The sequence below is a fragment of the Dromiciops gliroides genome, chromosome 3, assembly GCF_019393635.1.
Source record: "Dromiciops gliroides isolate mDroGli1 chromosome 3, mDroGli1.pri, whole genome shotgun sequence".
Taxonomy (NCBI): Eukaryota; Metazoa; Chordata; class Mammalia; order Microbiotheria; family Microbiotheriidae; genus Dromiciops; species Dromiciops gliroides.
The window spans coordinates 570501743-570528114 of NC_057863.1; the positions used below are offsets into that span (position 1 = coordinate 570501743).

Below are 26372 nucleotides of genomic sequence, written 5' to 3' on the forward strand. Positions count from 1 at the left end.
CCCTCCTCGGACTTCGGCACAGCGACCCTGGAGGCTCGGAGGACTCAGTGCAGGCGCCACCTAGCGCCGAGGCTCTGCCAGCAACTGTGCCCCACTGGATCGGCCTCGCACGGCAGCCGTGCTGGAATGGGTAAGTTAGGTAGGTGCAAGGCAACGCGAGGAGGGGCTGGGCGGGGCCGCGGAGGGATCCGTCAGTCAGTAATGCCGAACACGCCAAAGGCCGGACAGGGCGGAACCTCTTCGCGCAGCTACCAAATCACTGCGCGTCCCAGTGCTTTAATTGTTAGGAATTCGTAAGCCGGTGGCGAGTGCTCGTTAGGGGTTGGGCGGTGCGGCTGCGAGCCACGCGTCCCCGCCCCCCCCCCTCCCGCCCTGTACAAGGTTATGATTCATTTCCCGAAGGGTTGTTTCTTTTAGTGGAATTAGCATGTGACAACGCCTAAATTCTCTTTTAAACATTATTCGTAGGGAAAGGCTGAGGATTAGGACAGACAGATTAGGGTTGGGAGCTTCTCTTAAAGCCTACCTGTCTTCTTGCCCTTCCCACTCTTCTCCCGGCGGGGAGGGGCTGAGGGAGCCTCCAAAGCCTAGGCGTACCCCCGCCTTAAACGGTGGGAGAGACCTACAAGATGTTGCCCCTCCCCCGCCGACCCCAACCTCCCGAAAGCCCAGGCTCCACAGGAAGCGAATGGCAGGCTCGGAATGGAACCTATAAAGGAAAGAGGAGGAAGCACCGCCCTTTACAAATATCTCACAGGATAATGCCAAGCCAGGCTGCTTAGAAAAATGACTAGTTAGTTTGGCGAGAGACTGCAAACAAAATGGATACCCAAAGATTGGGGAATGACTGAACAAGTCGTAGAATAGGGTTGTGATAGGATGTCAGTGCATTTTATGAAGCGAATCCAGAATTCAAAGATTTGTATGAACGGATGAAGCAGGGCAAAGTAATTCGAATCGAGACAACAATTTACCTTGGGGTTCTTGACCCCAGTTGCTTTATAGGTGACTGGGTGACCCTGAGCCAGTCATTGCTTTATTAGGAGACCCAACCAGTTGTTATTGCTTCTCAGGAGAGGCAGTATGGTGGAGCCGAGACTTGGATTCGAATCTTGCCTGCTTTCTACTTTCCATTATGACCTTGGCAAGTAACTTAACCTTTATAAATCTCAACGTCCTCATCAGCTGTAAAATAGAGGACTTAGTCTAGATCAGGGCTTCTTAAATTTTTTCCACTGGAGACCCCTTTTAGCCGGAGAAATTTTTGCAGGACCCTGGGTATATAGGTATATAAAATAGTTATACATAACCTTTTACTGTTGCCTAATTTTTCATCACCCCCACATTCAGTATGGAGTTGCCACCCACAGTTTAAAAAGCTTTGGTCTAGATGATATCTGAGATGCTATAGCTTCCTTTTCAACTGTATTTCCTAGGAGCAATCCCCCAGATCTATATCTCTGAGTTAGAAGAGACCTCGGTAACTGACTAGTCAAACTCGACCTATAGGGGAGCAATACACAGCAGGAATACACAGCTACCTAACAATTTGCATCCTTAGCTTAAAGGTAAATCTGCAGGGATGGGGCAACGGCTTCCCAAGGCAACCAGAGCCATTTTTGGAAAGTAATTTTTTTCCCCTTCTTTACAACCTCCACTCTTTGCTCCAAGATTCCCTCTTTGGATCCAAGCAGAGCAAGAAGAGGTTGCCCCCATTCGGAGAAAAGTTGCCTGAACCCCATCTTACTCTGTAGAGAAAATTCCTGCTAGACCATCAGAGAGTGTTTGTGGTGTTTGTGTATCTGTCTTGAATTTTATTCTCCTGCTTTTGTTGGAGAGGATGAATCTGAAAAACTTGCCCATCTCATACAGGAAGTGTCTAACATGTAGACCTTGACCTGGGAGAGAGCTAAGCCAGACCAGCCAACTGAGATCACTACTACAACACTCCCAGCAAATTGGTAACTACTAGGAAGGAGAGGTGCTTAGGTGTTTGGTTGTTTTTTTTTTTTCAACTGCTTTTTTTTTCTTCCTAGAAGAGATGCTCCCCCTTCCTTCCTTCTGTCTGTTTTTTCAGGATGTCTGCAAAAGTGAGATAAGCAACCTTCCCCATCAGCACACCTGGGAACTGACAGTTCCTGATTGCCTAGTCTGTCCAGCTTGGCAACATAGTAGAAGCAGCTGCCAAATGAGAACTCAGAGTTTCCTAACCCCCATCCTCCACATCTAGAGTGCTGGTTCAGGCAATGAGATGTAACTACATCTCCTTTTGCAGAATGAATCTTCAGGGTTCCTGGGAGCAGGTATCTCTTGGCTACCTGCTATAGTTAAAATGGACCTTAAAGATCAATCAGGCCTATTCCCTGATCCCTGGTAAAATTAGCTTAGGTTAAACTAGATTCAAAGGAGTCTGAACTTTGAGGGGCAGCTAGGTGGTGCAGTGGATAAAGCACAGGCCCTGGATTCAGGAGGACCTGAGTTCAAATCTGGCCTCAGACACTTTACACACATACTAACTGTGTGACCCTGGGCAAGTCACTTAACCCCAATTGCCTTTCCAAAAACAAAACAAAACAAAGGAGCCTGATCTAAAGGGGAAGGAAGGAGAGGAAACTTTGTATCTTGAAGGTCCCATTTCCTCATGTTACTTATGGGTACTGAAGGAATTTTCTTGAGAATAAGAGAATTTTTCTTAGAGTTAAGTTTATTCTGCTTGTCCCCTGGTCTATTACTCTCTTTTCATGCATATGGTGTGGTCCTGAAAACAATTCAAAAAAGCTTTGACTTTCTTTGCTATCCTTCAGAGCAGTGAGATTCTATAGACTTAGTAATCAAGACAAATGAGTCTACTCCAAACAAACTTCATTTAGGGTAATTAGTGCCCTTGTATTGGGGAGGTTGCTGTTATAGACAGCCTTGGAATTACTGCTTTCTCAGTATTAAATTAATTGTTCTGAATGTTTCCACCAAGTAACCTAATTCCAAGGAATTGACTTTTGAAACCATTAGTACCAGTGTCTTAAAAGTGCCCTTGGCTCACAGTGAAACATTTTTAAACTCCCTCTCCTTCACCCCACATATCCAATCTGTTGCCACATTTCAGTTGTTTTGATCTTCACAACATCTCTTCTATATCACCTTCTCTCTATTCAAACACAACCCTAGTCCAGGTTGCTCATGACTTCTCACCTGGATTTATGCAATAGTCTGGTCCCCTGGTCTTGTCTCTTACCCATTCCAATCCATTCTCCGATCACTGCCGATGTGATTTTTGTAAGTATATATCTGTCCATGTAACCCCATCTCACCCCTTAATGAGCTCCGGTAGCTCTCTATTTGCCTCCCAGACCAACTACAAACTTCTTTGGCATTTTAAGCTCTTCATAACCTGAGCCCCTTTAACCTTTAAAGCCTTTTTTTCTCCCCCATTTTCCAACAAAAAAATGGCTTACTTTCAGTTCCTCAAACAAGACACACTCCATCCCCCATCTCCAATCTTTGCTGTCCCCCCTGCAGCAAATGTTCTTCCCTCTCACTTCTGCCTCTTACTCTCCTTGACTTCCTTCAAGACTCAGCTCAAATCCCACCTACTGCAGGAAGCCTTTCACAGTCCTCCCAAGGAGCTAAAGCTAAAGCCTTCCTTTTTCAGAGTGCCTTTCATTTACTCTGTAATTTATCTTGTAACTACCTAGTTGTTTATATCAGAGGGGTTAAACTCATCAACAGGAGTTATCTGTGGCTACAAATCTCCCTTCTGAACCAGATTAAAATGTAAATGGAAAAGTTGAACAAATAAATAAAAATCCAACATAGATAATATTAATTTGAGGTTTTCCTAATTGATATATAGCCAGCAGTGTTCAGTTTCTGTATGGTTTCACTGGTTGGCATCATATAAATTGATGCTACTGTTACATGTTGTCTACATCATTAAAATGTGTTCCTTGACAGCAGGTACTTACTGTGTTTTTACCTCACTATCCCAGGAAATGCTTAATAAATGCTTCTTGACTTAAACTAATTTATTCGATGCATTAAAACTGACCCAATTTAATAAGACAAAACAGATCACTACAACTACTACTATTTGTTCTAAACAAAACATTCCCACACTGGCTATGTCTGACAATTCATGTCTGTCTTTACAACTTGAGTCCATCCCCTCTCTGCCTGTAGCATATTTCATCATCAGTCCTCCAAAATCACAGGTGGTCATAACTTTGATAAGTTTTTAAGTCTTATAATTTTAGTATTATTATATAACTTGTACTCCTGGTTCTGATCACTTTACTGTACAGAAGGTCATACAGGTCTTCCCAGGTTTCTCTGAAAATGCCTATGTTGTGATTTCTTATGGCACAATAACATTCCATTCCATTAAAATACCATAATTTGTTAGCCATTCCCCAAGAGATGGTCACCCATTAGTTTCCAATTATCTGCTACTACAAAAAGAGCTGCTATAAATATTTTGTAATAAAGGCCCTTTTCTTCTTTTGTTGATTTCCTTGGGGCTATAGACCTAGTAGTGTTATTATGGAGTCAAAGAAAATGTACAGATTAATGAATTTGGGGTCATAGTTCCCAAGTGCTTTCTGGAATGGCTGGACCAATTTACAGTTCCACTGAGAGTACATTAGTGTTCCTGTTTTCCCACAGTCCTTCAATATTTGTCATTATCCTTCACTGTCAATCTCTGCCAATCTAATATATATATATGACCTGTCATAGAGTTTCATAAATTTAGACTTGGAAGGAACCTCAAAAGTAACCTAGTCTGGGGGCAGCTAGGTGGCACAGTGGATAAAGCACAGGCCCTGGATTCAGGAGGACCTGAGTTCAAATCTGGCCTCAGACACTTGACACTTACTAGCTGTATGACCCTGGGCAAGTCACTTAACCCCAATTGCCAAACCCCCTCCCCCAAAAAACCAACCCAAGACATTAATAAAAATTTAAAAATAATAACCACTAAGACATTAACCTTCCTAAGCCCTGTCCTCACTGTAGCAACTAAAGTATACTCTAGAGTATGAAGCAAACAAAATGACTTAGCTTTTGATAATGGTTTCCTGATTTTTAAGAGTTGAATAGAGTCAATGATCTCATAAGTTCCACACATTCATAATATATTATTCTCTAACCCCTTATTATTGTTAACAAAAGAACTATCTTTCATCAAAGTGCAGAGTTATATAGTCTATCACATCTATCACCTTCTAGAACAGTAAAAAATAAGGCCAGTGAAGACTTGCTTCCTAATAGCTAAATAATCCACTGCTTTATATTCTGCTTATTTATGTTAAATGTAGTAGCAGCCTATGATTATTAAAATAAAGAATATAATCTTGTTTGCTTTTGTGACCTATACTAGGAACCTGAGAATGGATCAAGCAACAATGTTTTTCAAATGTTAATATCTTACTCAATATTTTCTCTATTGCTTTTTATGTTATTTTTGGTAGATGACAAACATCTCCAGTTGAACTTTTAGCAGTAGTACACTTGAGTCATCAAAAAAAAAAAAGGATTCTTTCTTAGAAATTCACTGGCAGATTATTAAACAAAGTTTGTTCTTCAGAACCAAAATTTTAATCCTACTAGAAGAAATCTTAGAAGTATTAATGCAGTTGTGCTATACAGTGTGGACATCAGAAATGGTACAAAGTAAGAAAAAAATACTTCATCATTTAGACTACCTTGAAATAATGATTATATTGTGAGGAGTTGCCAGATCTCATAGTTTCTACCTCCTTGGTGTCTTTTGCTTCTATTCATTCTATTCACACAATTGTCAGCTTAGTTCAGGTCCTCATCACTTCTCATCTGGACTATTGCTATGGCCTTGTAATTGGTCTCCATGCATCCTCCACACAGATGCCAAAGTAATTTTCCTTAAGTATAACAACATTTCCACTACACACCCCCATCCCACCTCCCCAGTAAACTCCAGTATGGATCTCATTACCTCTAGAATCAAATATGAACTCCTCTGTTTGGCATTTAAAGTCTTTCACGACCTGACACCAATCTACCATTCCAGACTTATTAATATTACTCTCTTTCACTTCAGATTACAGCCACATTTTTTTTCTTATTGGCTGTTCCTCATATAAGAAACTCCATCTCTCATCTCCATGCCTTTCCACTAGCTGTTCCCCATGCCTGAAATGCACTCCTTTATTACATCTATCTCTTGGAATCTTTTGTTTTCTTTAAGGCTCCGCTCCATTGCTACATTTACATGGTCTTTACCCCAGCTGCTAATATCTTTGTCCCCCCAAATTACCTTGTATTTATTTTGAATATTTATTTGTATATTCATTTATATGTAACATATTCACACATATATGTGTGTGTGAGAGATCTCTCCTTGTATCATATAAACTCTCTGAGGGATGGACTTTCACTTTTGTCTTCATACCTCTGGCACCTGCTCCAGTGCCTGGTACATAGTGGGCAGTTAAGTGACTGCTTGCTATTGGTTTTATTCCTTATGAATTCCTTATTCCTTTATTCCTCTTATTAATGTTTTGCTTTTGTGATCATAGGTTAAAAGTGTAACATCCTCTCCAGAATTACTTCCCCACCTACACTTGCTTCTAGAACTGTGGCTCATGGGGCAGCTAAGTGGCACAGTGTATAGAGCACTGGCCCTGGATTCAGAAGGACCTGAGTTCAAATCCAGCCTCGGACACTTAACACTTACTAGCTGTGTGACCCTGGGCAAGTCACTTAACCCTCATTGTCCCGCAAAAAAAAAGAAAAAGAAAAAAAAAAAAGAACTGTGGCGCATGAACCCCCAACCCCACATACTTCCACTAATAATTAGCCAGATTTAGCAAGAACAGCAAATAGAAAAATATTCCTCACAAAAGCCTGGGGTACATTCATCCACAAATATACATAGCATCCAAGGATAAGAACAGACAAGGTAGAAAAGTCGTGAGGAACAAGTCTAAAGAACAGACGTAACATTATTTCCTAACTTTTTGTGATGGAAGTTCTTTTTTCCCTTGACCAGCTTCATGAAATTTCTCTTACATGTAGTTCTCCATAAGGGTCTGGGGATTGGTGCCTTTGTAGAATCCATAGCTGGGACTTCCATTTGCTGCAAGGTGTCATTCTTTCTTTTTTTCTTTTTAATTTTTTAATTATTATTTTAATTTATTATTATTATTATTATTATTTTATTTTTATTTTTGGTGAGGCAATTGGGGTTAAGTGACTTGCCCAGGGTCACACAGCTAGTAAGTGTCTGAGGCCGGATTTGAACTCAGGTACTCCTGAATCCAGGGCCGGTGCTTATCCACTGTGCCATCTAGCTGCCCCAAGGTGTCATTCTTTCTGAAGTTGTCTGTCACTCCTAGCTAGATTACTAGTCTCTTACCACTCCAGTCTCTCAGATGAAGTGATCAGTAAAAGGAAGATGAAGAGGAGTTTCTCTCTCCCTCCCCACCCCCCCAGTGTCTCCCGTGTCTGCCTGTCTGTCTGCCTGTCTCTCCTATTTCTGTGTCTCTTTGTCTCCATCAGTCTTTCTGTGGGAGAAGTAATCAAAGCTCAGAGGCAACCTGAGATTTACATTTTTAATTGCTTCTTCTTAAACCTAATTACTTTATTGAGTACAATGAAGCCTAGATTAACTTGAGTTCAAGAGAGAAAGAGATACTTCAGTGAATTAAATATTGTGATTAAATTACATTTAACAAGGGGCAGCTAGGTGGTGCAGTGGATAGAGCACCAGCCCTGGAGTCAGGAGTACCTGAGTTCAAATCCGGTCTCAGACACTTAACACTTACTAGCTGTGTGACCCTGGGCAAGTCACTTAACCCCAATTGCCTCACTAAAAAAAAAAAATTACATTTAACAAGAACACTTTTTTTTTTATCAATTCTTACAATTGAAAACCTTTCTAAAATATATTGGTGTACTTTCCTGACCTAGTAAGTAAATAATAGCTTATTCTTTCTTTAGTGACTCAAGATCTTACAGTGCTTTTGGGGTAATCACTTTATATAGACAATAATTCTTATCTCCCTGTACAGCAAGCAGAGTGTAAGTGTGTTGTAAGGACTGAATATACACTGTCACCACAACTTAGCTTAGTCTGTTTCTAACTAAGGTGAATCTGGGGACAAATTTGGCCTTTTCTGTGTATGTCTCTTTCTGGTTCCCATGAATAGTTTCAAAATATCTCTATTTTCATTACAATTTCTGTACCCTTGTTGTTTAGTCTAAGGTCATCATGGCCTCTCTCCTTCTGTTCCCATTATGGGCACTGAGTTCTGTGGGTACAAGAACCTAGCATAAGTTATCCATTAACTGGGGTCTGACTGCCATTTAGAGCTAATATTGGAATTAGAGCTTGGGTCTTGGCTTTTTCTACTAACCCTTTTTTCACCTCCTACATCAAGTTCATGTGATTCTGGGAGAATACTCCTATCAGGACTTGGACTTGAGTAGATCTGGGATATAATCAGATGGAAAATAGACGAGATATGGAGACTTAGAGTTTCAGGGGCAGAGCAGGCAATCCAGAAAGGTACCAGAAGTAGGCACTATGAGAAGTATCCATAAAGGCAGGTAAAGCACGGCATTGGAGTCTGGCAGCAGTATAATGGTCCAGGAAGGAAATGGGTCCATTTTAGGGAGTTCTAGTCATGACTAACAGGGAAATATCATAGCAAATAGGTGGAACATCGTGTCAGAGAAGTCTGGAAGAGGCTATAGTTCAGGGATAGTTCCCAGAAAATGATCATTCCCAGGGTGACTGGCATATGTCTGTTAGCCCAGAAGAACTAGAAAACTAAGGTGGGACCCAGTTACTGTAAGCAAGCTAGAAGGAGGAAATTTGGGTATAAGGAATAAGGCAAAAACTTGGGTGCTAGAATAGGGATACAGGGTCCGAGGAGGACCATAATTAGGTGGATTGAAGGCTGGGTTGTCTTTTGTTGTGCATTTTAGTATTCTTCTACTTCCCTCTGCTTGAGGCTATATTTGTCCCAAAACCTAAGATAAGTTTGGATCCTGAAAGTGGGAATTAAGTAGCTGAAATTGTGAGGAGGAGTGGGGCAGCTAGGTGGCGCGGTGGATAAAGCACCGGCCCTGGAGTCAGGACTACCTGAGTTCAAATCCGGCCTCAGACACTAGACACTTACTAGCTATGTGACCCTGGGCAAGTCACTTAACCCCCCCATTGCCCCCCCCACACAAAAAAAAATGTGAGGAGGGGTGGAGAGAAGCCAGAAACTAGACTAATCATTACATTTCTATCAACTAGGGTATTACTGTGTCATAGAAATAATGGCCCATTTAGCCACAAAATCTTCCAGAACTTGAGAGCCTAACTGACTGATTTTCTCCATAGGAAGAGTTTTAATACTCTATGGTTGAAAGAGATTCTGTTGATCATTTAAATGGTTATATCTGTGAAACTTTTTGACTTGCCTAACTCCTAGCCACTTCTCAAATCTTGGATCCATGTTTTACCCAGAATTCTAACAGTTTACATAAAGAAACCCTAGATAGCTTGGTCAAAACAAGGTTTTGTAGTAGTAACTGGAAGATCTAATGCCTTCCTTACTGCTAGCTAGCTATTTCACCCTTGGGCAAGTCACTTCACAACAGGCCTCAGTTTCCTCTATAAAGAGATTGATCCATAGTATCTCTTAAGTTTCCCTCTAGCTTAAAGTTCCATGAAAATTATAGTTTGTATCTGAAAAAGCTGCTCGGTTGGAAAAGTGCATAAAATCAGAGTTCTGCAGCTTAACTATGTAGCATCTATGTGAGAGACTCAAGCAGACACTCTCCTAGACTTCAATAGTTTGATAGTGTCTTTGAAGTTTGAACACAGGATTGGTTTTCTGAGACTGTTTTAAAAGGCTCCTGGATGAGAAAATTGGATTATCCATACTGCTGTATTACACCACAGGAGAGGAAATACACAAGCAAGGTCTAGGGACTTTTGGATATCTGTTGCTTATCCACCCCTTTTCTCTGTGATGCTGTAAACTCATGTCAAGGAAGATGGTAAGCTTAGACATAACCTTTTACCCTGGCAAAGAATTGATGGTACATGCTGGTGAGATTGAAGATCAGTTGCAGAAGGTAGGGAGGGAGATTTGCTTCTCTTCCTCTCCCCATTCAACTGTTGTTTTTGTTTGTTTGTTTGTTTGTTTTGGGGCTGGGGGGGGCAGCAATGAGGGTTAAGTGACTTGTCCAGGGTCACATAGCTAGTAAGTGTCAAGTGTCTGAGGTCACATTTGAACTCATGTCCTCCTGAATCCAGGGCTGGTGCTTTATCCACTGCACCATCTAGCAGCCCCCCTCAACTGTTAAAAGGAGTTCAATGCAAAGCTTTTACTTCCATTAAGCTGATGGACAGTTTCTTCCTAGTTCTCCCTTTGGGAGAGGGTGGAGCTTAGGAGAAAATGGTTCTATTTCCATTGCAGAGAGCTGTTTTCTTGTGAAGAACTTGTTTCTCAATTGTTTATCATTATTGCTATTGCTTGTAAATGTTCTCCCTCCTTTATAGAAAAGAAAAACCAGGTGTTCATTATGCCATTGTCTGGTATGATTAGTGATAGCAGTGGGCAGATATTTCAGAAGAGGTTTATATTTCTCTTAGAGAGCCAGAAAATATATCTCTGCTTCAACATGGCTGAGGCATAGGGGGCGGGGTAGGGGTGGAGAGAGAAGAGCAAATACTGATGCCATTAGAAGTCTAAAGCTTACTGATATCAAGCCCATAGGCAAGCATAATTTTCCATAAACAGGACAGCCTAAACCCAGAGAGAATAAACTAGATATATGCCCTACACTTAACTGAGATAAGCCCTTGAGGCAAAGGGAATCTAAGTCTGGGCAGGACCAGCCAACCTAAGGGAGTGATTGTGCTATCCATGGGGTATGCACCACTTAAACCTTAAGAGAAGAAACCAGCCAATATCCTTAACAAACCTTATGAGGGATGATATCTGTGATTCAGCCTTGGTGCTGGCATACAGTTCTTTTGGAAATGGGCACACCTAATGGGGGTTTCTAAAGATATGCTAAACAGTTTACAGCAAACAGATTCTGAAAAGAGAATTTGAAGTCTATATGTTTCCTCAAATTCCTTTTTTACCTCAAAAGTCACAGTTTTATGGAACTTTTTCATGATTTTCAATTAACATGTCACATTATGACACATAATCTCGTGTCTGTCTCATTTTGTTAACTAAGGTGACTAATATATTCCATGTGGTATACCACAGCATTACACATTAATCTTTAAAAAAAAACTGAACAATTTTCCAAACTCTGATTGAAACAACACTGTATAACAGTGATGGAAGCATTCTAAGAGAGTATGTCCATTATATATAGCACCAACTTAAACAGTGGCAGAAATGTTCCAAGGACTTCAGGTAAAATCATTCATTATTTTTTGTTAATTGTCAAAGATGCCTTTAGAATCTGGCCTGTTCAGCTGTTCTTGACATCATAATTAACAGCTAGCAACTTCTAGCTATTTGAAATGGAGGGCTGGAATAGAATTTTTTCCCCTCCCTTGGCTTCAGCCTAATAAACAGGTCTCCAGAAAGAATGGCTCCTAATAAGTTATGTTGAATGGATTGAGGAGGTAGCTTTCTATTATGAATAGGGCAAGACTCTCTTGCTGGCTTGTCCTTTGGAAGTTGAGAGACAAGAGAGATTTCTACTGACTTTCAAATCTGAAGAGTTTGAAATGTGAAAAATAAGGGGTTATTTCCTTACCCCAGTGGGGAAGAGCTTAGGACCTGAATTCAAGCATGTGAACTGACTTGACTAGAAGTACTATATGGAGATTTAAGACACAAGTCTTCTGGAATCATCACAGCTAACTCTTTGTTCTTGGTTGGCCATAGGTGTCTCTTGACTTAGTTCTCATACTCTTTTCTATTTGGTGGGTAGGAATTTTTTGACTCACCAGAAGGCTGATGTAGGAGAGCAGAGCTTTCTTTCTCTGTCTTGCTTAGACTCTTTTTTTCCCTTAGTGGTCAAAAAGTACTCCTTGCTCTTGGCTCTGCTATGCTGAGGTGGCTACATGGCAGTTTGCTTTGGGCATTGAAAAAATGTTGATTGGTAAGCCATTTACATTCACCTCTCAGGAATAACTGTCTTGTAGTTTGGGGATTAGGAATTTAATAATTTGGGGGCAGCTAGGTGGTGCAGTGGATAGAGCACCGGCCCTGGAGTCAGGAGTACCTGAGTTCAAATCTGGCCTCAGACACTTAACACTTACTAGCTATGTGACCCTGGGCAAGTCACTTAACCCCAACTGCATCACTTAAAAAAAAAAGAATTTAATAATTTAGGGATTAAGAATTCTTTTCTCATTATTTAAGAGTCATTTCTGATCAATTTAGATATTTGTATCAAGCAGGAAATTTGAGCATTTTGAGATCCCCACTAATTCAATTTTGGGGAACACACACACACACACATATATATATATATATATACACATATACTGAAAATAGTATCAACACTTCACCCCCCCAAAATAAAAAGAGCTCTCTATTAAAATGTTATCATAGAATGTAGTTCTTTGAGTATTTGCATTGGTTTGCTTTTGTATTTGTATCGCTAGTACCTAGCATAGTGCCCAACATAGTAGGTACTTTATAAATGCTAAATTTATAGCAATATTACTTATCATTGTAAATATCTGAGAGCAACTTAAACTTCCAATAGTGGGGGAAATGGTTAAATAAATTGTGGTACATTAATATAATGAAATACTGATGTAGTGGGGCATTGGAGGACAATAACTATAGACACATGTGAAGTCCCCAATGCTCATGTCTATGTAAGCCCCTTGAAACTGTGGGAACTATGTATCTGTACCTGAAAAGGCAGAGGTTCCTTCCTTTCACTCTAGAATCAGTCCTTTAATAATTGTCTGCTATGTGCCAGACACCGTGCTAGGTGTTAGAGATACAAATACAAAGAATGAAACAATCCCTACTCTGAAGAAGCTTACATTCTCCTTCAGTGGGGATAAGTGTATATATATTTTTTCTTTTTTATTATTTTTTTTTAAAGTAACTTGCCCAGGGTCACACAGCTAGTAAGTGCCAAGTGTCTGAGGCTGTATTTGAACTCAGGTCCTCCTAAATCCAGGGCCGGTGCTTTATCCACTGCGCCACCTAGCTGCCCCCATAAGTGTATATATTACATCCATAGACACCTACATAGTAAATATAAAGAGGGAAAACTCCCCAAATAATCAGTCAATTAAGTAGTTAAATCCAAGGTAATTAGGAAGGGAGGATAATAGCAGAAGAGGAGGAAAGGTTTCATGTAGAAGGTGAGGTATGAGATATGTCTTGAAGGAAGACGGGATATATGAGGTGGAGGTTAGTAGGAAGTACACACCAGTAATGGAGGGTATCTAATGCAAAGGCATGGAGTTGGGAGATGGAGTGCCATGTAAAAAACAGAGGGATGCCAGTTTGACTAGATCACATGGTGGCACGTCTGAGCGATTGAAATTTCAATGGTGCCCTTAATAGGAAAACTAAGAACAGAAGTCACTTTGGGGTCAAAATATAATAAATTTTTTTGGTAAATAGAATTGAAGAAGTTTTTTTTTTTTTTTTTTTTGCAGGGCAATGGGGGTTAAGTGACTTGCCCAGGGTCACACAGCTAGTGTCAAGTATCTGAGGCTGGATTTGAACTCAAGTCCTCCTGAATCCAAGGCCAGTGCTTTATCCACTGCGCCACCTAGCTGCCCCCTGAAGAAGTTTTTGAGACATCCAGTTTGAAATGTCTAATAGGCAGTTGGTAGCTTGGGACATGGATTTAGGACCTCAAGAGAGAGACTAGGGTTGAAGGTATAGATCTGAGAGTTATTTGTGTAGATATGATGAATAAATGGGGGCTGATTAAGTGAATTAAATCATTAAGTGAAATCATAGAAAGGTCCCAGGACAGAGCCACAGTTAGGAGGTTTGATATGAATGATCAGTAAGCGAAGTAGACTGGAGAGGTCAGATGGGTAGGAAGAGAATGAGAAGAGAGTAATGTCATGAAAAACCCAGAGAGGAGTAAGTATTCTGAAGGAAAAGGTGATTGACATCAACAAATGCAATAGAGAGGTCAAGAATAATGAGGACTGAAAAAAAGACCATCAGATTTGGCAATTAAGAGATTGTTGGAGATTTGGAAAGAACTGATGAGGTCAGAAACCAGACTTCAAATTGTTGAAGAGTTAAGTGAGAGGAGAGTGGAGACAACTGTAGATTGCTTTTTCCTGGGAGTTTGGCCAAAATGGAAAGGAGAATTAGAGGATGGTAGCTTATGAGGCAGGTAGGCTCTACTGCGGTTTTTTTAAGTCTGGAGGAGGCTTGACTTTGTTATAGGCAGCAGGGAAGGAGCCAGTAGAAAAAGGAGCTATTGAAAAATATGAGAGATCATAAATTCTTAGCTAGAAGGGTCTTCACAGATCTGCTCTTCCACCCAGCCCCTCATTTTACAGATGAGGAAACTGAAACAAAGAGATTAAATGTCTTGCCCACAGTCAGACAGATAGGATGTAAACCCAGGTCTTCTGATTCCAAATCCAGAGTTCTTTCTATATAAAATAAAATAATAATTTTATATCCTAGAGGTACAAGTGAACTTTCCACAATAGTTTTTTTTTGTGTGGTGGGGGGCAATGGGGGTCAAGTGACTTGCCTAGGGTCACACAGCTAGTAAGTGTCAAGTGTCTGAGGCCGGATTCAAACTCAGGTCCTCCTGAATCCAGGGCCAGTGCTTTATCCACTGTGCCAACTAGCTGCCCCAATAGTTTTTAAAGTAACTTTTTTTTTGTTTTGTTTTGCAGGGCAATGAGGGTTAAGTGACTTACCCAGGGTCACACAGCTAGTAAGTGTTAAGTATCTGAGGCCGGATTTGAACTTGGGTCCTCCTGAATCCAGGGCCAGTTCTTTATCCACTGTGCCATCTAGCTACCCCTAAAGTAACTCTTAAGAGAGGCTCATTCTTCTTTGGCTTACTGAAGAGAGTTCCCAAATGCTGAGTTTGACATGTTAAAAGAAGATGTTTCAGAATTACAATAATTCCCATCAGCTTTGCCACCACCTCAAATTTTAAGTCTCAGATAATTAAGCTTAGAGCAACTAGGTGGTACTGTGCCTGGAGTCAGGAAGAATTATCTTTATGAGTTCAAATCCAGCCTCAGACCATTATTAGCTGGTAACCCTGGGCAAGTCAGTTTAACTCTGTTTGCCTCAGTTCCTTGTCTGTAAAATGAGCTGAAGAAGGAAATGGCAAACCACGCCAATATCTCAGCCAATAAAACCCTAAAATGGGGTCACTGAGCATTAGACATGACTGAAAAAACAACCTAACAACAATTCAGAACTTAACCATGGGTCCCTGTTATTTCAGCTCCATGACTAGATTACATTACAGATTTCATTTACTCTAAAGTCTACCTTCCTTTGACTAATTCTTTCTGTCTGTATTAGAATACACCCAGGATGGGTGAATGTGAGATAAGCCCAGAAGTTGGTTTCATCTGCAGGTCTCATCTTTTTCTGTCCAAAATCAACACCTTCATTTGTTCACACACAGTGAGGGAGCACAAAATCAGAGCAGAGGACAAAATAGCATACATTTGAAGCTGAGGTTATAAAAATGTTTATTAGCACTAGGCATGTTAAATCCTTTATACTTCCTTTTTTTTTTCCTTCCTTTTGATGACTAGCTGTCCCTCATGCCTGGAATTCTTTCCCTCATCTCTGCATTTTAGCTTCCCTAACTTCCTTCAAGTAGCAGAAAAAAACATTAAAAAAACCCTTTCCTGATCCCCCTTAATACTAGTACTTTCCCCTGTTGGTTAGTTTCAGTTTACCTGGTATATATCTTGTTTGTACATAACTATTTATGCATCATCTTCCTCATTAGTCTGTGAGCTCCTTGGAAAGAGGGATTATATTCTTCCTTTCTTTGTATTTCCAGTGCCTGCTACATAGTTGGTGATTAATAAATGCTTGTTTACTGACTTCCTAGACTCTGAAATGTGCTCTCTTTCCTGGACATGTTTGGTTATTTTGACTGACCATTTGTAGTCCCTTGCCTCCCCAAGACATGGCTACTAGATGCATCTAGATCAGCTGATCTCCCTATTCAAGCTCCTCTTGCTAGGGTGTATTCCTATCATTTAAACCCTAGCACACAGTGGGAATTCGGTCCTTTTACAAAAATTTATAAACCGCTTTTATACAACTTCTGGCAGGCAAATAATCATTTGATATACTATAGCTTGCTCTTCATCTTTGTGTTATTTATAATTTTGAGTCTTATCTTGTATTCTATCATCATCACAGTCATCTATTATCACTTGGTGAATATTGGTATTTAAAAAAGATGGGTTTTCATTAGTCATTTGGCAGTTTCTTAAATGCAATCCAGTCATTCAATCAATGCTTATTGATCAACTGACTAAACAGTTTAGAAGGGAATGGCAGTCAAGCTCCAATTTGCTACACATTAATTGTTTAAAAGTTGACTAATTATCTTTCTTTTACTTTTTAAATTTGTATGAGCCTACAATTTATGTCACATTTTCTACTGTTCTTTTAATTCTCTCCTTTAGTAATCTCATCTACAATGACATTAATTATCATCTTTATTCAAGTGAATCTGACATCTAGCTATATGTCTACCACCAACCTCTGCCCAGAGTTCCATCACCATATCTCCAATTGTCTCCATTTCTACATGGATGCCTTGGAGTATCTTAACTTGAACACATCTAAAATATCAACAGAAAACTGCTCATGTCACCTTCAAATCTTGCTGCTTCCCACAACTTCTTCATTTCTATTCATGAGCACAGCGAGTCACCCAGGCTCATCTCTGGGGCTTTGATTGTTCCTTCTCCATCAAGCTACCAGATCTAACCTACTGCTTATCCTTTTATTCTACTTCGTAAATATCCCCTTCAGCTTTCATTCCCATCTCCTTAATACCAATAACTAGATGAACCTTCAATTGGCTGTGGAATGCAGGATGGATCCCAATAGCCTTAAAAACATTAATCTAGTTAGTAACATTTAAATGTCTAGGTACAGTAAAATAGAAGTAGCATAGGGTTCTGTGTTCCAATTCTAGAAGTGGTACCTGATACAGAACAAAAGGAAGTGTTTGCCAAATGGAGACCAAATCTGGCAAGGGACTTCATTTTTATTACAAAATCCTTAAATTAAAAATAATAACTTTAAGGCTTACAAAGCACTTTCCCTTATATTATATAATTTTATTCTTATAGCAACACTATAGGAATAGATAATACAGATATTATTAGTATCAAAAAAATTTTAAAACCTCTGTTTTGAGGAAGGGCTTAGACCATTGTCTTCCATTTCTTCTTGTGACTCTCTGAACTTCACCACCATGCCCTAACATGGGTGCCCCTCAACCTTTTCATCTTCCTTGTAAATGTCTTTTTTGTTGGTTTGTTTTGAGGGGCAATGAGGGTCACATAGCTAGTAAGTGTCAAGTGTCTGAGGAGGAATTTGAACTCAGTTCTTCCTGAACCAGGGCTGGTGCTTTATCCACTGCACCACCTAGATGCCACCTAAATGTTGTCTTCTGCGAGAATGTAGGTTGATTGAGGGAAGGGACTGTCTTTTTTTTTTCCGTTTTTTCCCCCCTCATATTTGTATCTTCAGAGCTCAGTACAGTGCCTGGCACATAGTAGGTGCTTGTTTATTGACTGGAAGAATAGGTAAATAAAAGGGAATTTCCCAGCCCCCCCACCCCATGTCTCTAGATTTATGAATGAGGAATAAGTGGTGGAAAGGGCTTTTGCTGGAAGCTATGCATTTAGATTTTGGTTTGAGAATAATCTGGATGTAGGGATAGGTACCTAAGTAATTAATTACTCTCATGTATCATTAAGTCATAAACCCAAAGGAAGAGCTCTCAAGAGGGAATCTGGCTAGTTGTGTTTTCTGAGATATTATTTACTTTCAAGCGTAAGGACGGAGCTAGTCTCTGAAGCCATCTGTATATTCCCAACTCTCTTAACCTCGTCAATCAAAACACATCTATAGCTATAACTCTTATTTTCAGGTAACTGGAATTCTTATATTCACCTGTAACCCCAGGCCCACCAATTATAAAAGATGCCAGGGCAGCTAGGTGGTGTAGTGGATAGAGCACTGGCCCTGGATTCAGGAGGACCTGAGTTCAAATCCAGCCTCAGACACAACACTTAATAGCTGTGTGACCCTGGGCAAGTCACTTAACCCTCATTGCCCTGCCCCCCCCCAAAAAAAAAGATGCCAAAGAATACATTCCCAGGATGGCCTTCATATTTTAATTGCTGGTGCTATCGTCTTGTCACAAAAGCTAACAGTCTCAGTGTTAGAAAACCTTAGAGGCCATTTGTCCAACCTGCAACTGATCAGTCAACCACTCCATAATATTCAGTTATTCAAATTCCATCTGAAGACATATCAAGGAAGAAGCTTCTTTTTCCCCAGGCAGCCCATTTCCCTGGGGAAGCATTGACATTGTTTCTAGTGAACAACTGAATTTAAAAGCATTTATTACTAGGCACTAGGAATAAAAATATAAAAGTGAGACTGCTTATCCTCAGGGAGTTTACATTCTAATGAAGGATACAGCACATAAAGAATTGTCCAGGGGAGGAAGGTGTGGCCTGGGGATGCACAGGAATTTTGAGTAGAGCTATATATAAAACAACAAAAATCATGTCCTTTCCAGTAGCAGTTGTAGTACTGATATGGTTAGTATTCAGAGCAGGAAGTAAAAAGGGGCAGTTGGGGATTGGGGGAGCTGCCCAGAGTAGATGGCAAGATGTCCAAGTTGGTCCCAGTTTCATGGTACGTGGATGGATGAGATATAAAGGTTGGTCTAAGACTAGCTAGGTATAATGGGTTAGGTGAATTTTCACTCGGCCTTCAATCAGAATAGCTTAATCCCAGATAAACCACAAAGTAGATTAAGGAGGTGGAGCAAATAATCTCTGTAGGTGAGGGAGGTTCTAGATAGAGAATGTTCCAATTAGGGAGATGGAAATTAAAAACATTTTTGGGAGTTACACATTATAATAATAAAAGTTGACATTTACATTTGACTTAAAGGTTTGTAAAGCACTTTACATGCATTATTATCTCATTTGACTTTATTAAAGGATCACAGCTTTAAAGTTGGGAGGGCCCTCAGAGGCAATGTAGTTCAACCTCCTCATTTTTTTGTGGGGGGTGAGGCAATTGGGGTTAAGTGACTTGTCCAGGGTCACACAGCTAGTAAGTGTCAAGTGTCTGAAGCTGGATTTGAACTCGGGTCCTCCTGACTCCAGAGCTGGTGCTCTATGCTGCACCACCTAGCTGCCTCCTCATTTTATAGATGAAGAAACTGAGGCTCAGAGATATTCAGTGACTTTCCCAAGGTCACACTAGTAGTCAAATCAAGTCGAGTCAACACACATTGAAGTGCCTCCTGTGCACTAGGCACTCTGTGCTAAATGCTCAGGATGCAAATAAAGACAAAAAATAGCCCTTGCTCTCAAGGAGTTCACAGTCTAATTGAGAAGACAACATATAAACAACTATTAGAGAAAATAAAATGGAGACAATCTTGGAAAGAAGCATTAAAGGGGAACAAGAAAAGCTTTCTTTAGGAGGTAGGATTTTGTCTGGGACTTGAAGGAATCCAGGGAGACCAAAAGGCAGAGATGAGGAGGGAGAGAATTCCAGGCATGGAGGATGGCCGGTAAAAATGCCAAGAGCTGGGATGTGGAGTGTCTTGTTTGAGGAATAGCAAGGCCAGTGTCTCTGGGTAACAGGATGGTGAGGATCGAGGAGTAAGCTGGAGTATATCAATAAATATACACACACATACGCACGTACATACATACACCTGTATGGAAGGGGCCAGGTTATGAAAAGCTTTGAATGCCAAACAAGAGGATTTTATATTTGGTCATGGGGGTGATATGGAACCAGTGGACTTGGTTGAATAGAGAAGTGACATCATCAGACTTGTGCTTTAGGAAGATCAATTGACAGCTGACTGGAGCGGGGAGAGACTTGAGGCTATTGGAGTAGTCCAGGAATGAGGGGATGAGAGCATGGACCAGAATGGTGGCAGTATTGGAGGAAAGAAGACAACATATATGAGAGATATTGCTAAGGTCAAATCAACAAGACTTGGTCATAGATTGGATATGGGGGATGAGAAGGAAGGAATCCAAGATAATTTAGGTTGCAAGCTTGGTTGACAAGGTGGATGATAGGCCTATTGACAATAAGAGGAAAATTAAAATAAGAGGAGGGCCTGGGAGGAAAGATGATGAGTTCAGTTTTGAATATGTTTAGTTTAAAATGTCTACAGGAAATATAGTTCAAGATTTCCAATAGGCAGTTGGAGATGCAAGACTGCAAGGGTAGGCCTGGATAAGTACATCTGGGAATCATCAGCATAGAGATCATAGGGAATGGGAAAATTTAAACTCCAATGGTCTAATTCCAAATCCAGCACTCTTTCCACTGCCTCCTTATAAAGTCTCTAGAAGAAGGACCTTTAGGGCAATGAGGTTGTCTAAGGCTCATATGCCCTATTAACTCCTGGTTCTGGACCATTGACTACTCAAACTTGGTTTCACTTCACTGTCACTTGCTTTGCCTTGTCCTTTTAGTTCCTGACCAAAGTCTATCTTTGAGCATGGTTCTGAATTTCCTAGGCTCTTTTTTTATTTCAGTTCTTGATTTCAGCACTCTTGGCTTTCTTCTTGATTTTTGATTGGTGGTAAACTCTGGGGAACAACCCCTGGTCTTATACTTGGATCTCTGCCCAAATTGTCCTATCATCTTGATTCTCATCCTATATCTAATTCCCCATCACCATGGACTAACCTGATGATCTTTTTGCCATTTACCTGCTGGCGTGGCATAGGCGGAATTCTAGAGTGTTTATATTAATATGAGACAAAGGTGCACGAAAGAAGGGTTTAGATTTTTAGGGAATGTGGCAATTTGGGGAGCAATTTTATATAATTACAACTATACAAAAATTATGGGCTCCATCTGAACCAAAAGGTTTATTGGAATGAATAGTTTCATAGGTGACAGCAATTGTAAGATAAAAAAAAATTAGGTAAGAGCTGATGATTTTGGAATTCCAAAGACCTTAAAAAAATGTTTAGAACAGAATTCACTGATATGCTCAAGGAAAATGGGGGTGATAAAGCAACTTATTCACCAAATTACATATTTAAAAAGTTTGTGGGAAGTAGCAGAAAAGACAAGTCAGAACACAAGGTATTTATATATAGATAGAGGCATATCTACATATAACTACATATTTATTTATTGAGAGACAGAGTAACCAAAAAAGAAACAGGCACAAAGAAAATCAGATAGAAATATAGCTTCTAAGTGAGAGAAGGTGGAGAAAAGAAGCAGGGTAGGGGTAGGGGGGTAGGGAAGGTTGAAAGAGAGAGGGAGAGAGAGGGGGAGAGGGAGAGGGAAAAGGGGGGAGGGGAGAGGAAAGAGGGAGGGGGGGAGAGAGAGAGAGAGAGAGAGAGAGAGAGAGAGAGAGAGAGAGAGAGAGAGAGAGAGAGAGAGAGAGAGAGAATGAGATTGAGAGATTTTCAGACTTGGCAAATGTGGGAACTGATTTTGCCAGCATGATGCATATTTATGATCTGATTCAATTAATTAATTAGTTTTGTTTGCTAGGACAATAAGAATAGGTTATAAATGCATATAAAAATAAATACTTTTTTTAAAGAAAGGTACCCTTCAAACTAGGTAGTCCACATATTGTCCCTTGGCAGTTAATTTAATCTCTTAGTGTCTGGATGATTCTCTAAGACACTAATTTATTTAGGGAAGGTGCTGGCCTGCATTGGTAGAGGGAATTTCTCACTATAGCAGGGGCTCCCTATACCAATGAAATAACAGGTCCTCTCTCTCTCTCTCTCTCTCTCTCTCTCTCTCTCTCTCTCTCTCACACACACACACACACACACACACACACACACACACACATAATTGGTGAACAACCAAGGTCTATACCTAAAATACCTTATGTATTTATGGTTGTTATACTTTGGGTAGCAACTTCATAGTACAGTGGATAGACAGTGCTGTGCCTGGAGTCAGGAACACTTGAGTTCAAATGTGACCTCAGACACTTACTAGCTGTGTGACCCTGGGCAAGTCACTTAACCCTGTTTGCCTCTATTCCTCATGTGTAAAATGAGCTGGAGAAAGAAATGGCAAACCACTCCAGTATCTTTGCCAAGAAAACCCGAAATGGAGCCATGAAGAATCAGATATGACTGAAATGACTGAACAACAACAAACACCCTGAGGAAGAAACAGCACCAAAGAAGTTTCAGAGAAAGGCAGCTAATATAAAGGGATAGGAGGATCTCTATTTAAAAAAAAAAAAAAGTAAACCTCTTCAGTCTAGAATGTTAATGTATATAATATTACAGATAGAATTATTTACCAAATGATTCGTTAAAAATCTCCAGACCATTCCTAGGGAGCACATTAGATGGCTGCGAGACATAAATTGAGGATATGAAATGAAGAAAATATTTTCAGCCTTGCCTAAGATACAGTAAACAATGAAAGATTGTGGAGCCGATTACTATGCTTTTATATTTAGTGTTATGTGGTGGATAGTGTCAGAATTGGAGTTGAGAACAAATTCTAACTCTGAAAATGGTTAGGTATGTGATCTTAGGAAAGTAATTTAGTATATCTAAACCTCAGGCAACTCTTTCTATTGAGTTGTATACAAAATGGAATTTGTATACTAACCAAGTTACAGATTATTGTTAGCATTACCATTAAAATATGTTGCCATAGATTAATCTATTTTATAAGATATTAATAAAACTATCATCACATGCAAAGTTAACAGTAGAAAGTAAGAATTCTAGAAATCAAATTGCAAAAAAGTTACTGACACTATTATAAAATATTTAATTTCTATACTCTCAGTGATTATGCCTGGGCGGTTCATAATATTATTATACCATTCATTCTACATTTTGTTTATTACTCTCCCAAGAAATAATTTCCCCTTTAAACTTATTATATTTTAACTAATGCACTTGTGCTCTTTATTTCATACCACATTATGCAATTACAACACTGTAAAAATAAATAATAACTAAAGCAATTTATTATTTTAACTATAGATTATTGATTTCCAAGGAAGAACAGTGTATTCGTTGTCTTTGTCCTTGGTAAGCCAAAATAAATAAATGCTTTTGATGTGGGATAGAATTTGGGGTCAAATTGATCAGGAGATGTCTCAAAAGAATTACAAGACTCAGTGACTCAGTTTCCCAAGTTTTATTGCAATACTGTGAGTGACCACAGGGAGAGAACCAGAATAGTGGAAGGTATCTCCCAAGTAAGGAAAGACAGAAAGTTATATTTATAGTATGGATAAATTGATTATCAGTCTCATTATAATAATCTCCACCTTAGGGAGGTACAGGGGAGGGCCTTTCCTAATTTGTAGTTCCTGGGGTCCTAAGCCAACCCCTGAGGTGGGTAGCTTTTTCTATGGAGGTGTGTTTTTGAGCTTTACATGTCATAAGGTGAATCTAGGGACAAATTTGGCCTTTTCTGTGCATGTCTCTTTGTTTTGTTTTGTTTTTTTGCAGGGCAATGAGGATTAAGTGACTTTCCCAGGGTCACACAGCTAGTGTCAAGTGTCTGAGACCGGATTTGAACTCAGGTCCTCCTGAATTCAGGGCCAGCACTTTATCCACTGCGCCACCTAGCTGCCCCCTGTGCATGTCTCTTTTTGATTCCCATGCTTAGTTTCAAAACATCTTTGTTTATCATTTATTTCTAGTCTAAATTTCTTTAGCCTGTCATTTAGTCTAAGATCTTCATGGCCTCTCGCCCTCTGTTCCTGTTATGGGTACTGATTTATGTGGGTAAGAGAATTTAGCATCCTGACTTGCAAGTTAACCATTAACTGGGGTCTGAATCCCTTTTAGGGCTCATGCTTGGGTCTTAGGTTTTTCTGTTAACCCCTTTTTGCCTCCTACATCACATTTCTATGAAGGACTTGGTTTTGTTTACTGTAGCTTCCCTAGTTAGTCTTCATATCTCTTATATTTTGCTTTGTTTAATGAACAATTCTACAATAAAAGTTTAAAGTTAATTTTACTCTTCACTGGTTCACTGTGGATATTAACTTTTTGTATTGGAATACCACAGGAAGTATACTGCATGGTCTGCTCCTGTTCCAGGTCTCAAGTGACAGATAAATAGCTTTTCTTTGTCCAAGTTTTTGTGTCTGTCTATCTCTTGTCTTTGTTTTTCTCTCTTGTTGCATAAATATTGTGAAAGTTTATAACACATACATATTATGACTGGAATTCTCTCAATTTCTGGTATCACCTCAGAAACTGTCTGGAAAGCAGTAGTTGAAACTTTAATTATTTACGGGGTAGTTACAAATGTTATTATTTCTGTTGACAGTGAGACCAAACAATTGTCAAAAATCCTGTTGCCCAACCCTCTGCTGAGTTATTTCAGTTCTACATAATTGTTTTAGTGATTTTGAATTATGTGTGTTTAGTATGATTTGAATATGTTCTTCTAGAGACTAACATTCACAAACACATTCGCTGTACACACATGTTATAAATAAAGAGCAAACTGTGGGGAATGTCCCCAGCAAAGATCCATGAGCAAAGTCACACATTAGAACTTAACTGAAAGTTATGTTCTGAAGCTTTACCTCTTAAAGCAGAGGTTCTTAGCTTTTTTGTGTATTCCCTGGACCCTTATGTCAGTCCAGTGAAGCCTATGAATTTTTTCTCAGAATAATGGTTTGTTTTTGTTTGTTTGTTTGGTTTTTTTGAAGCAATCGGGGTCACAGAGCCAGTAAGTGTCTGAGTCCAGATTTGAACTCTGGTCCTTTTGACTTTGGGGCTGGTGCTCTATCAACTGTACTGCCTACCTGCCCCAGAATGGTTTAAATGAATAAAATAGAACGCATAGGGCTACAGAGGAAATCAAAGTTGGTAAAAATAAAGATGTACTTTTTTCACATCCAAGTTCACAAATCCCCTGACATCTATCCATGGACCCCAGACTGAGAACTTCTGCCTCAAATCAGGATGTACAAGCTTTTCATAATGTGAGACATTTTAGTATACTAAGGGGAATTCATTAGAAAGATATATCTGGAATTTGAAGGGGCCTGAGAAACATATTCTACCTTTCCCATCCCTTTTCATTTTACAGATAGGCTATCTGGGGTTGAGAGGGTTGAAGTGATCTGCTCAGCTTTACACAGCTTTTGTAAAGAACAGAGCCATAATTCAAGCCTATTTCATCTGAGAAGAAATCTGCCACTGCACCAAACCAAACCAAACACTGACATTCACTGACAGGCATAGATTTTAGTTTTTTAAAAACCTGGACAATTAGAATGATTGGTAGAAGTGTAAACTCTATTTTTATTTTTAATTTATCTCAATTACATGTAAAGAAATTTTTGAGTTCCAAATTTTTCTCTTACCCTTCCTTCCCTCTCCCTTCATGAGGTCAGCAAATAATTTGATACAGGTTATACATTACTATCATGTGACTGACAGAAGGCCAAATAAGTAGTTGAGTATTAAAGATAGGATTTGAATCCAGGTCTTCAGATTCTACACCCAGTACTCTTTATAGCATATTACTATACATCCAGCCTCTCCCATGAACCTGCCTTCCCCTCTGGGCCTGACCTCTTCTCTAATACATTTATCTTGTAAAATTGCAGTTTGTGCTTTTCTGTGCTTGGTCATCCTCTTGGACTTTAAACTCCATAAGGTTGGAGTCTTAATGTTGAATGTTGCTTAAGACTTAGGATAGTGTTCTACCTACACAGAAAACACTAAGTGATTATTGAATTGAATCTAGTCTGACCTGATCTTTATGACCAGAAAACTGAACCACATTGAGCTTACAGTGACTTTCCCAGGGTCACACTTCAATCTGGTGGCTGAGCAGGCCTGGCTGATTCTTGTGCTAATGATCTTTCCAATTTTTGACGCTCTTTTCGGGTATTTTCTAAGATTTTTTCCCCCTGAGTGACTTAATTATTTTCTCCTCTCTTGTATTTTGCCCCATCATATGTTTGAAATCAAGGGAGTATTTTCCTTGCATAATCCAACCTCCTAAGTACTTTTTGTTTCTTCTTTCTGCCCAGGCAGCAACTGGACTGCCAGCAGGAAATATTTTAAATGGAAAGGGTTTTGTCTTCACTGGAGGAGACAAGGGGTTGATTTAAAGAAGACACTGTCAGTATCTATAATATAAAAGAAGAGGCAGAAA

General features: G+C 39.7%; 1 protein-coding gene across 1 annotated transcript in view; it reads left to right on the top strand.

Annotated features, from left to right (window-relative positions):
* Positions 1-5: 5 nt before the first annotated feature.
* Positions 6-26372, top strand: part of TRIM13 (tripartite motif containing 13) — a 63383-nt gene continuing 37016 nt past the window's right edge. The window contains exon 1 of the mRNA XM_043997502.1: positions 6-130. The gene's annotated coding sequence lies outside the window, so the exon portion shown is untranslated. The remainder of the gene's footprint in view (positions 131-26372) is intronic.